Below are 12655 nucleotides of genomic sequence, written 5' to 3' on the forward strand. Positions count from 1 at the left end.
ATATATCCCAGAGTTTGGCACGCTCACAGGAGTATCTGTGAACAGGTCAGGACGACCAGATTCTCCTGGTTCCTTGACAACCAAATGGTTCAGCAAGTTTGGCCTCTGTCAGCCCGCGGTGAACGTTTCCCTGTGAGAAGTGGCAATGGTGACATCTACAGGGCATTGGCTGGAAATGAAATCTGTGCCCCCAGAAGAGTGCTTGCCAAATATTCCCTTAAATTCCAGGGCGTTTTACAAAAAGCAGGTGCCACTCTCCGCCCCTTGTTCACTAAAGTGCGAACTGCAGACCTGCCTGTTCCACAGACGTAATTGAAATTAGGTTTGATACTAAAATCACACAACTGCTTTCATTTTTCATTTTATTCCTGACAGTCAAAGTACTAAGCAAGAATAAGATAGATGTCACACACTGCAAGCAGCTTCCCTAAGAGATAATTCATAAAAGCAATTATATATTGCACAAACCTGAGAGTCAAACAATCTATATCTGTAATTCAGTCCCTGGAGAGCGTGAAGGCCCGTGACATCTGCTTTACCAGGAACAGAGGAAGAAACATTTAAAATTCAAATGTACTGAGCCTCTATGACATGACAGTACTCTCTTGAAAACAGAGACAACATGCGAACTGTGCTGACAAAATAAATAGGAAGTGATATCATTTCTCAAACTTTTCTGCAACAGTATTTCCCCATTATTTTTGCAGTTTGAAAGAAATGCAGGGCCATAATTTTATATCTATTTTACAGGCAGAAAGGAGGCCGAAGAAGAGGGGGAAAAAGAAACGAAGAATAAATGCAATGATTAGAAAAGTTACAAAGATATTAATCCAACTAGAATAATCATCACATTAAATGTGAGTGGTCTAAACATACCAATTAAAAGACAGAGGTAGAAAGGATTTTTTTTAACCCAACTATATATTGTCCACAAGGAACCCGATTTAAATATAAAGACTCTCCTGTGTACCTGAAACTAGCCCAATACTGTAAATCAACTATACTCCAATTAAAAGAAAAATAAATAAAAATAAAGATACTCACAAAAGTAAAGGGATGGAGAAAGATATACCATGCTAACTCTAATCCAAAGAAAGTTGGAATAGCAATATTAATTTCAGACAAAGCAGACTTTGGAACAAAGTGGATCATCAGAGATAAAGAGGACACTGCATTATGTATAAAGGGGTCAGTTCTCCAAAAGACATAAAAGCATGGGGCTTCCCTGGTGGCGCAGTGGTTGAGAGTCTGCCTGCCGATGCAGGGGACACAGGTTCGTGCCCTGGTCTGGGAAGATCCCACATGCCGCGGAGCATCTAGGCCCATGAGCCATGGCTGCTGAGCCTGCGCGTCCGGAGCCTGTGCTCCGCAATGGGAGAGGCCACAACAGTGAGAGTCCCGCGTACCGCAAAAAATAATAATAATAATAAAATAAAATAAATAAATAAATAATTAGAATCATACAAAATATGTTGTCTGACCTTGATGAAATTAGACAAAAATCAGTAGGAGAAAGATAACAGGAAAATCTTCAAACATTTGGAAATTAAATAACATACTACCAAATAACCCGTGTATCAGAAAGAAGTTTCAAGGGAAATTAGAAAATACTTTAAACTGAAGGAAAATAAAATTACAACATTTAGAACTTTGTGGAACATGGCTAACATAGTGCCTAGGATGATATTTATAGTATTAGAAACTCAGGAAAGACAAAAAGTCTGAATCAGTGATCTAAGCTTCTACCTCAAGACACTAGAAAAAGAATTACTCTTGTAGCATGTATCATAGGGTACAATATAGCACAAAAATAACCCCAGAGCAAGCAAAAGAAAGGAAATAATAAAGATAGGAGGAAAAATCAATGAAATTGAAAACAGAAGAATAATAGAATCAATGAAACTGAAAGCTGGTTCTTTGAGACAGTCAGTAAAATCGATAAACCTATTGTAATTCTGACAAACAAAAAGACAAACTTACCAGCATCAGGAATGAAAGAGGGGAAATCGCCACAGACCCCACAGGTGTTAAAAAGGAATGAACTATTGATACACGTGAGACCTCGCGTGATTCTAAAAGGCATTATGCTGCGTTGAAGAAGCTACACTCGAGAATTTGCATATACTCTCTGATTCTATGTATATGATATTTTCCAAAAGGCAAAACCATAGTGATGGAGAACAGATTGGTAGTTGCCAGGGTTCAGGGATGTGGGGTGTGCAAAGGCAGATTTTTGGAGTAGTGTAGCTGTTCTATATTCTGGTTGTGGTGGTAGTTACATAAATCTATACATGTTTTTAAATTCATAGAACCGTACACATAAAAGTCTCCCACACACACAACACAGTCAATGATACTATTTTTTAATTTTTTAAGTAAATTTTTTTGAAAAGAAAAAGTCACAGTCCATATGGTCATTTTCTTATTATCCTTTGGGTCTTATTCTTTTGAAGCTTATAGGAAAGGCAAATAGATTTAGTGTTTGGTGAGACAGATTCTCACTTCTTCACGGCAACAAGTTACATCTATAGCAGGACAGTGTGTAAAGTGTCAGTTTGTGGTGAGTCATCTTCAAAGCATCCGTCGGTGTGCTCTGGCCCAGCCTCTAACTTGGTTGGCCTCTGACAGGGTAACCACTCGAAACAGTACAGCCTCGTAGTTCAACAAGGACTCAGATTCTCAGCTTCACCCTGAAAAGCCTGAGAGCCAGAAGATTTGAAGAGGGCCGTTAATCTGGGCAGGTGTTAATCTCCAGCCTCCTACTCTTCCTCAATTAGAGGGAAATTATCCAAGCTGGGAAGGGGGAAGAGTGTTCCAGAAGAATCTCAAGATGCAATCTTAGTCTGTATGCACCTGCCTCAGGATAAGTCCAAGAGGAGAGACTAAAACCCAGTGGAGCCCCCATAATTTGGGGGATCCCAGGGTGATGGGGAGCTTTGCCTTGTTCGTCTCACTTGGACTCCTGGTGGTGACAGACCTCCCTGACCTCCCTCGAGCTGCAGTGGATTGAGGGTGACAGAGCAGAGGCGGGTAGAGAGCGGGGAGGGCAGAATAAGACTCCCGAGAGCTTCAAAGGATGGAGAACACCACCAACATGAGATGGAACAGGGGATGGGCGTGGACATGACAACGAGAGGCCACAGTGAGGACGTTGTGAGGACAGAGCCAGGGATCACAGCCCTTAAGGCATGGTTATACACAGCAGTGGGTGTGATGTGAAAGACGACACTCAGAATCCTTCCAGATGAGTCACAGCTCAAAGGCTGCCAGCCCAGGAGCATGATGGAAGGAGAAACAGAGGCCACCCGCCCCTGCCCACGCCAGGACCCACTTGGAATCAAGCCGGGGTGGCATAGGAGAGAAGAAAACCCAGGAGAGGGGGGTTTCGAACTGGAAAGTGGCTGATTTCTGTCAATCTAAATTGAGAAATTATGCGATTTAACTTTCGCCTAAAAGCAACTAGACTACCTTTCCCCAAACTGAGGAAAATCAGAGGCTTGAGGTAGAGATTACGGGCAGTCAGAGAAAAAGAAAACTATACTTGGGAGTAGTTGAATTTTTGAAGTTCATATATATAACATACCTTTAAAGAATTGTTATAACTGAAAATAGGGAGGAATGGTGGAAGTCGTGTGTTTTGACCTGGTAATATGTTCTAGCCGCCAGATGAGGCCCCCCAGGGCTATAACAACCACCCAGAGACTATACATGAGACAGTCTCTTTTTTCAGATGGAACACTGGAGCTCAGAGAGGCTAAGTCGCAAAGGCTGCAAAGCACAGCCAGGATTTGAAGGCATCTGACTCTCAACCTGTCCTGTTTCCCTGGTGTTTCACAAGCCTCTCACAACAGGAAGAAACACAAGGGTAACCAGTCGTTCAGATCCCAGGGTACCCCTGTCCCATAGCCGGGGACATAGAGAGGCTTAGGGGACACGGTCGTGCTGGCATCAGAGTGGCCATCATCAGTCCTGACATTGGGCAGCTGTGAATCTCAGCTGACCCCGGAGAACAGTCTCAGACCGTGAACTCACCCGTACTCCGTGAGTTTGTATTGTTATTTCAAGTAACACATGTTAGCGCTTGCTTTAAAGATAACAGGGTTTAAAGTGGGGAGTTCCCAGGAGACGGGGAACTCATTTCTCCGTGGGGTGGATTTGGCATAGCCAGTGAGCTGTCCCGTGCTGGTAGTCTCAGTCATTAACCTCTATTTGCAATAGGTAAGCTGTTCTGCTAGAAGAAGGAATGCACCCGAGATGGATGGACAGAGTACGCTTCTCAGCAAAGCAGAAGCAGGTCAGCTTAGGCTGCCCCAGAGCAAGTGCCTGCCCGGGCACAGCCGTGGCCGCCTGCTCCTGCATTCCCTTCTAGGAAAATCTACACTGATTTTTAGGAGGATTGGGCCTAGCCAGGGAAGAAAGAAGTAGAACAACCCAAATGAGAATCTGTGGCTGGCTAGAATCCTTCCTGCCCCTGGGAGTCTATAGCCGGGGGACCAAAGGGGCAGATTTCTGGGCTTCTGCCCAGATACAGGTGGTCCCGGAGTTGAGGAAGAGAGGGGAAGCTCTGGGGCATATAAAGTAGGCTAGCCAGAGTGAGGAGAAAGTTTGCATCTGTAGCAAGCAAAGAAGGGCTAAAATCCCTAACACGACGAAGCAAAAGGGTTTGATGCTATATAATCAGAAGCTGTAGCGCTTATGGCATTTAGCATAGTTACAGTGTAGAAAGTAACCTGCTAGCGTAGGGGAATTACGTAGAGGTACTGGAAGTAAGACTGCTTATCCCTCCTTGTTACTAGCTAACATTTACGTATCTTACTGTGGACCAAGCCCTTGGCAGGGGCCCACCACCCCTTGTCCCGTTTAATTCTCTCCGCAGCCCTGTGGATGGGCACTGTTGGGACCTAGAGAGAAGCGTCACTTTGCCTGAAGTCACACAGTGACGCAGAGCCAGGCTGGAGTCTGACCCAGGGGCAGGGTCCTTCAGACTTCATTGCTACATTCATACTTGGTACAGTAAAGTGAGAAAGCGCAATGTAGAGAAAGCACAGAACTGGGCATCAGAAAACGGATCCAGCCCGATCCTTGTCAGCACTGCAGTCTGGAAAGTCCACAGACCCTCTGTCTGTTTCACTTTCCTCATCTGTGAAAGGAGACCGTTCTGAGGGTGAACCGAGCTAGTGTCCACGAAAGTGGTTGGAAGATGCTGCCACTTGGTGATGATGACTGTGGAATCAGAAAATGATCCTCAAGTCAAGTGCCTGCTCTGGACCAGCAGCTGTGCTCGGGACTGGGAATACAACAGAGGGCAAAGCAGACGTGCTCTGTGCCCTCGTGGAGCTTGGTGGAGGGATTGAGCACGTCTTTTAAATACAAGAAACGGTATTGGAGGGTGCAACCTCGTCTGGGAGCTCCGGGGTGCAGGCTCTGAGATGGAAGAAAGAGGGGACACGATGGCAGCAGGTGTGGCGGGGAGAGGGGCCTGTGTGGAAAATCACTGCGGAGGGGAGGGGACGTGCGAGTCCATGGAGTTGAGGGGGCGCCGATAGAGCCCTAGGCTGGGTAGCTGGTTGACAGGCCCGACCTTGCAGGGCCTCCTAAACAGTGAGGGGGAGCCCGCTCCTTACGGAGGAGCAAAAGGAAGACCCTGTGTGGACGGTGATCTGAGCAGACTCACGTTTCCAGAACAGACGGGCAGGGAGACCAAATGGGAAGCTAAGGCTGTGGTCCACACGGGCGTGGATGGTGGTGGCTTGGACCAGCGTGATGGATGTGGAGATGGAGAGATGTCCATGGTGGTGGGAGAGATGTTAGGAGGTAAGTCGGGTAAGAGTGGTGATGTGTTGGAATAAGGGGTGAGGAAAAGGTAGCTGCCAGGCTGAGGTCAAGGTCTCTGGCTGGGGAACCACATGAATGGGGTACCACTCACTGAGATGGAAGATGTGATGGGTGGGCTCCGCGGAGGTTCCTGGACTGAGTCCTCAGACATGAAGAGCTTGAGGTCCTTTGAGACATCACTGAAGATCTCCAGTAGGCTAAATAGAACCGGTACTCTTGACACCGGTAGCTGGTACGTGTTGTCTGACTTTTAAGAGGAAGTGGCAGAGCATCTCCTGGGGGCCTTCATGGTCTGGGTCCAAAGAGATTCTTCTTTGGTATAAAACACAGTGCTTTTCCTTCCGGAGTTGGCCTCGTTTGTGAGTTGGCCTCGTTTGTCACCACGTGACACAGTGAGAAATTATAAGTCAGTGTATGACTGATGAGCAGAGCTCGGGCTGTGCTGGAAGTGAGTGCAGAGGCTTCCTGGGAAAACTGATACTCACACGGGACACACCTGGCAGGCTGAGGGACAGGTGGGGGGAAGATAGTGATACACCGACGTGAGCAGGAGAAGAGAGAATTAACACAGCTCTGTGCTGTGACAGGGGCAGCGGGAGCGAGGTGGGAGGCCGACTGAAGATCGCAGCGTATACATAAGACATTGGGTCACAGCATCCAGCCGCTTAACACAGAGATGTATTTGAAGATGAGACTTGTATTCTTGGAATTGTGACTTTCTATTTCAGTGGCTCCTGGTCTTGTTAAAAGACAGATCAGTCCTGGCAAACGGCAAACCCAAGTTCAAATGACATGAAAATTGAGTGTGTACGCGCGTGCGCATTTATGTATGTGTGTTTCTTTCCCACCGTCATGCAGAGCTTTAGGCAGTATCTAATAGCCAGCTTAGTGAAAATGATATTTTAAAATAGATGTGAGGGCCTCAAGGAAATGATGTCTATTTCCACTCCTAATCTCAACTATTGGGGGCAGCTGGGGTGACCTGTAATCAAACCTGGGGGCCCTGCACTGAGAGGGAATGGACAGCTCTGGAGAGCCAAGCCAGAAATGGAGTAAATGACTATTCTCGGATTTTGGTTCACCTGGAAAAATGTCTTCTGATTTGAATAAAAACATGTGTCGGCACAGGGGGGATGTCTCTTCCCAGGCTTTGGGCTTTGCGTTGCTGCCACGCCAGGCCTGCCGTCTCCCCTTGCCTCCTTTGGGAGTGGGAGCCAGCCCCTGTGATTTCAGAGCCCATCAGAAAGTGTTCACACGGGAGCATAGGAGAGGGCAGCCGCGGGTGTGGGCTCGCCCTCCTGATGTGCTAGGAAAGGAGACCCAGTGACCATAACATCAGCATCTTCTAGTTCCATCTGCTTATTACTGTCCAGGGAGCCTGTCCACAGGCTACTTACAGAGAGGAGGCGTTTGTCTAACTTCTGACTGTCCACTTTTTTCAGTAATAGGGAAACGGACTCATGCGAAACATACAAAGTAGTTCAGGGACAACCACTTTGGGGCCTATTTAAAATAACTTGACCTATATTGTCTATAATTAAACCTGGAGTGGGATTGCGTTTTGAAAAATTCTCTTAAGCTGATTTATCCTTTTTCAGTGCACCACAGCAGAATCCCCAAAGAAAGGGAGAAAAAATATCTGTGTGTATTTATAAAACATCCTCTTTGGATGAATATATTTTGTGAGAGGAAGACAGCAAGGGGAAATATCACAGCCAAAAGGATTATCTTCTCTTCCGTTGGAAGAGACTTTTTTATAATGAAACAAAGTCCTGATGGGTTCATTCCATTTACTTGTCCAAGTCCAGTGGAGATCCTGTGTTCATTGGACTCTTGATATTATCCGAAACTTCTGATATAGTCAGGATTTATGCTCCCACTCAATAACAATACCAGCTTTCTGCAGTCCAGGGTCTGATCTGTTATATTCTGTCCAGGAGAAAGTAGTTTCAGATGCAGAAGCACGTGTGTTCATGCTCTGGGTGCTCTTTCAGCACGTAGGGTGGGAATCCAAACAGTCCAGGAGAAGGGCTCGGCCCAAACTATAGAATTCCCACATCCTTGAACAGTCTGGGCCCCTGGAGAGCAACAGGACTGAAACAAGGGCCTCTGCTACTTGGGATCGCTGAGGCTCGTATTCTGTGTGGTTTGTTTCTCTTATCTTCGGTCCCGACAACAGCTCGGACACATGAGAGCTGTGCGGCCACAGCTGCCGACCTCACTCCGGGCCACACACTGCAGACAGCCAGTGCCGCCACGAGTACAGCCTGGGAATCATTCAAACGCGGCAGCGCCAGCCAGCAGTGTCCCCACCCCACTCCTGTGTCCAGACTGCCTTAGTTTAAGCCCCTTCACCTGAGACAGTTATTCCCAGCTGAAAACGGACCACAGCTGCTGCTCAAATAGTACTGGTGACCTGAAAACATCTAACTACAGTTTTCAAAATACGATTAGGGGGAACCACCATATCAGTTTATAACACTAGTGTTGGGACCAGATTTTAATTCCAATCCCAGTTCGATTCATCCATTCATTTCATTTTTCTTCTGGGTCTCTGGTGTGCCAGCCATGCTGCTGGGCCCCCAGGGTCCCTCAGGGAACAAGAGGCACCCTGACTTCTGGGCTACAGTGGGTGAGCGTGAGGTAAGGTATCAGGAGCGTCGTAAGGCAGGCTGAAGATGTGTCATCATTTGTAAGAAATACAGGATGATTCTACCAAAATACTCTCCCAGCACATGTTCTTTTATGGTCTGACCAGATCATTTCCGGTTTCCTTGTCCCAGTGGCGCCGAGAGTAACTCAGCCTGTCCCTGTTCTCTGAGGAGCGATGCTTGGAGCACCCCTGGGTGCTGGGCACCCCACACCCACAGGTCACTGAGTTGCCCGCCCTTGTTGCCCAAATGCCCAGGCAGAGAGGGGGTAGGAAGTTTAGAGATGGCAGAGACAGCCAAGAAGGTCCCAATTGCTTCCTTCCAGAGCCTTTTCTTTACTGGTCTTGCACTTCCCATCAGAAAAGGGGGCTAGAGAATTCCTTTAGCCCCCTGCCCCATCACACCCACACTGGGCAGGGGCCCCGGTGTTCCCCAGCGCTGAAGTCTTTAGTGCAGGTGTCCTACTGCCTGGCATCACTGGAGCCCTCCCTCCACTGGTGGCCATCTGTCCTGTCACCGCAGCCTTCGGGGCAGATGAACGGCAGGATGGAGCGGCCATGTGTCAAGTCAATCAGTGACAGAATCGCCAGCACCTACACCACCATCTCATCCGGACGTGAACTGAAGTGAGACATTTTCTTGTTTGCCAGAAGAGGAGGAAGATTCTCACCCACTGGGAGAAAGACATGATTATTTTAGCTTTCTGATCAAACCTTTCCTTGCATCTTCCCATACTGGGAAAGGTAAACCAGCAGGAGTGGGTGAAGGGTTGGCTGTGAGGTGTGGGGTGCTTAGGAAAGGTGTTTAGGGAGAGCTTGGTTTCCAGTTGCTTAGCTGGGTGGACGGTGATGCCATTTTGCTGAGACTGATGTAGTACCTTCCACAATCTAAGGAACTGAGGTCCTATCAGTGGCAGTTAGCATTTTAAAATCCTCTTAGTGATATTTACAGCTATCATTATAAAAACTAGAAGCTCCGTTAGCCTGTCCCACCTAGAAATAGAGCACATAACCCCTATGTTTGTAGAAGCACTATTCATAATAGCCAACGCTTGGAGACAACCTAAATGTCCATCGACAGATGTATGGAAAAAGATGTGGTACCTATATACGATGGAATACTACTCAGCCATAAAAAAAGAATGAAATAATGCCATTTGCAGCAACATGGATGCAACTAGAGATGATCATACTAAGTGAAGTAAGTCAGAAAGAGAAAGACAAATACCACATGGTATCACTTATATGTGGAATCTAAGATATGACACAAATGAACATATTTACAAAACAGAAACAGACTCATGGATATAGAGAACAGACTTGTGGTTGCCAAGGGGGAGGGGGAAGGATGGACTGGGAGTTTGGGATTAGCAGGTGCAAACTATGAGATATAGAATAGATAAACAACAAAGTCCTCCTGTATAGCACAGGGAACTATATTCCATATCCTATGATAAACCACAATGGAAAAGAATCTAAAAAAGAGTGGATATATGTATATGTATAACTGATACACTTTGCTGTACAGCAGAAATTAACACAACATTGTAAATCAACTATACTTCAAGTAAAATAATCAAAAAGAAAGAAAGAAAGAAAGAAGGAAACACAGTGCATATATGGTGGTGGCAGCGCTTCAGCCTGTGCACCGTTTGCTGGAGCTCAGAACTTTGTTGTGCTGCCCTGTGAAACCACAGCTGTGTGGCTCTGAGGACCCAGCACAGCCCCTGCCCCAGAGCCAAAGTGGGTTGTCCCCCCTCTACCAGCCTACAAGAAATCACCCCGTGGTTGGGCAGCAACCAGGATGAGGGGGCTACGGCTCATCCCGGGCTTGCTCACAACCCCAGCGTGTCCCCGGGATTGGCCTTCAGTCTGCTCTCAACCCCAGCGTATATGCCCAGGGTTGGCGTTCAGTCCGCCGGCGCCAGGCCCTGGGGAGCTGCGGATCTCAACAGTGGAAGAATCAAGGTGCGACCCAGAAGGCTGGCTTTGTCCTCTTCTCTTCATCTTTTACGCTTTCCCTGATTCATTTTGTGGGTAGATGAGGTGACATTTGATGAAATGCAGCACTCCGAGCTTTCTAAACAGAAGAGTCCTCTGCCATCTCCCCAAACGGAAAGAATGCTCAGACTAAACTTGGTTCTCTAGGATCCAAAGTCCGGCTTCTGTCTGCACACGCAGAGCTTGGATTTAATTCTTTATTTTGGCTTCCTAGCTATCAAGACAGCTAAAAGCCACGTTCATAGCTTATAATAATCAAGTCAATTTTGACTTTCCTACTACACATCATTTTATCTTCAAACTGAGAAGTAATTAAGCCACCTTTGCAGGCATTGCAGATTGGGCTAAAAACGAGGGAAATGCGCTATGGCACAGGGTCTGTGAATGACTTATATCGGATTATTACCTCTGAGTAGAATTTGAGTTTGACTCTGTTAGTATATGATTTTTGATGGGCACGTTTTCGCCTTTTGTCTCCATCTGAACTGAAAAGACAGGTTCATACTTTGTGTCTCACTGTATATATCTTGCCCAAGGCTGTTGTCTTGCCCCCAGCCGTCTGTCCTAGTGGAACTGCCATCACAAAGTGCCATTGCATTTGTTTATCCATCCCTTCTTTTTCTCATAACGGTGACGATCTGTAAATTACGCTTGTCAACATCTCCTAGACGCTGTTACATTCTGGATGGCTGTGTGCTCCTGGGCACAGCTGTTTCAATCATTGTTTCCTTTTACTGACAGAAAGGAGAAACCAAAGGTTGTTTTGACAATAATCTTTTTTTTTTTATTAAAGAGAAACTACTAGAAGGAAGGAAGAGTAAGGAAGCATGAGGCCCAAATTATTTGTAGGAGAGGGATGTACAAGAGGGTCAAGAGTGGCTTATGAGTCAAATCAATTGATGCGTTGGACAAACAGTGGGTTTGTAAGATGCATTTACATTGAATCTGAAAAGATGTTTTGAACTGAAAGAGGCGTTGGCTGGGAGCAGAGTCACTGCAAATGATGCCGTTGAAAAGGTGGGGTCTCCTTGCTCCAAGGGCACGTAGAGAGTCAGGCTGAGTTTTGCCGTATTAATAAAATCCATAGGGCGTCCCTGGTGGCACAGTGGTTGAGAGTCCGCCTGCCGAGGCAGGGGACGCGGGTTCGTGCCCCGGTCCGGGAAGATCCCACATGCCGCGGAGCGGCTGGGCCCGTGAGCCATGGCCGCTGAGCCTGCGCGTCCGGAGCCTGTGCTCCGCAACGGGAGAGGCCACAACAGTGAGAGGCCCGCGTACCGCAAAAAAAAAAAAGGAAAATCCATAGCGTTTATGCACAGCAGGGCCAAGAGTTTTAATTAGAATGCCTAAAATCCGTATTTATCATCGGTTCTCTAGGCTATGCTGTACTTCCACTTAACAAACCCTTCGGGGGATGCTACTCGTTTTGCTTAAATGGCAATTTTAAGAAGACCAGAACAGACCCGTGAGACGCGTGTAGGAGCAGTATACGGGGTAGTTGTCTCCAAGGGAAAAGCATTAGCCGTGTCGTCTTTGATCAGAAAGGTGATCGGCACCGCGAAAGCCCCAGCGGCCATTGGTCCCTACAGTCAGGCTGTGCTAGTCGATGGGACCATTTACATTTCAGGACAGCTAGCCGTGGATCCTGCAAGTGGATAGCTTGTGCCAGGAGGGGTGGCAGAAGAGACTAAACAAGCTCTTACAAACATGGGTGAAATCCTGAAAGCAGCGGGCTGTGACTTCACGAACGTGGTAAGAACAGCTGTTCTGCCGGCTGACATAAACGACTTCAATACTGTCAATGACATCTACAAGCAGTATTTCCAGAGTAGTCTTCCCGCGAGAGCTGCTCAGGTTGCTGCTTTGCCCAGAGGAGGGCAAAGTGTTGAGACTGAAGCAGTAGCTGTGCAAGGACCCCTCATGACAGCATCGCTCTGAGTGGGCCCAGTGTTATTTAGTCTGGAATCTTAATAATGTTTTTAAATTAACATCTTAATTTTTACAATCTTTGTTGGGAAGCGTAAGGTTGACTGAAATATCTGAAGTTATTTTGGAAACACCACATAATAAGGGGAATTGAATGTGAATTGAAGATTAATGATGAATCTAGTTACTGATGTTATAAATTACACCTCTATAACACTCATATTACTGGATGTGGGAGAAGAGACA

General features: G+C 46.7%; 1 pseudogene; it reads left to right on the forward strand.

The window, feature by feature from the left end:
• The first annotated feature begins 11917 nt into the window (after positions 1 to 11917).
• On the forward strand, positions 11918 to 12421 carry LOC117308871 (2-iminobutanoate/2-iminopropanoate deaminase pseudogene; annotated as a pseudogene).
• Positions 12422 to 12655: the final 234 nt, after the last annotated feature.

Source organism: Tursiops truncatus, chromosome 18 (assembly GCF_011762595.2).
Source record: "Tursiops truncatus isolate mTurTru1 chromosome 18, mTurTru1.mat.Y, whole genome shotgun sequence".
Taxonomy (NCBI): domain Eukaryota; kingdom Metazoa; phylum Chordata; class Mammalia; order Artiodactyla; family Delphinidae; genus Tursiops; species Tursiops truncatus.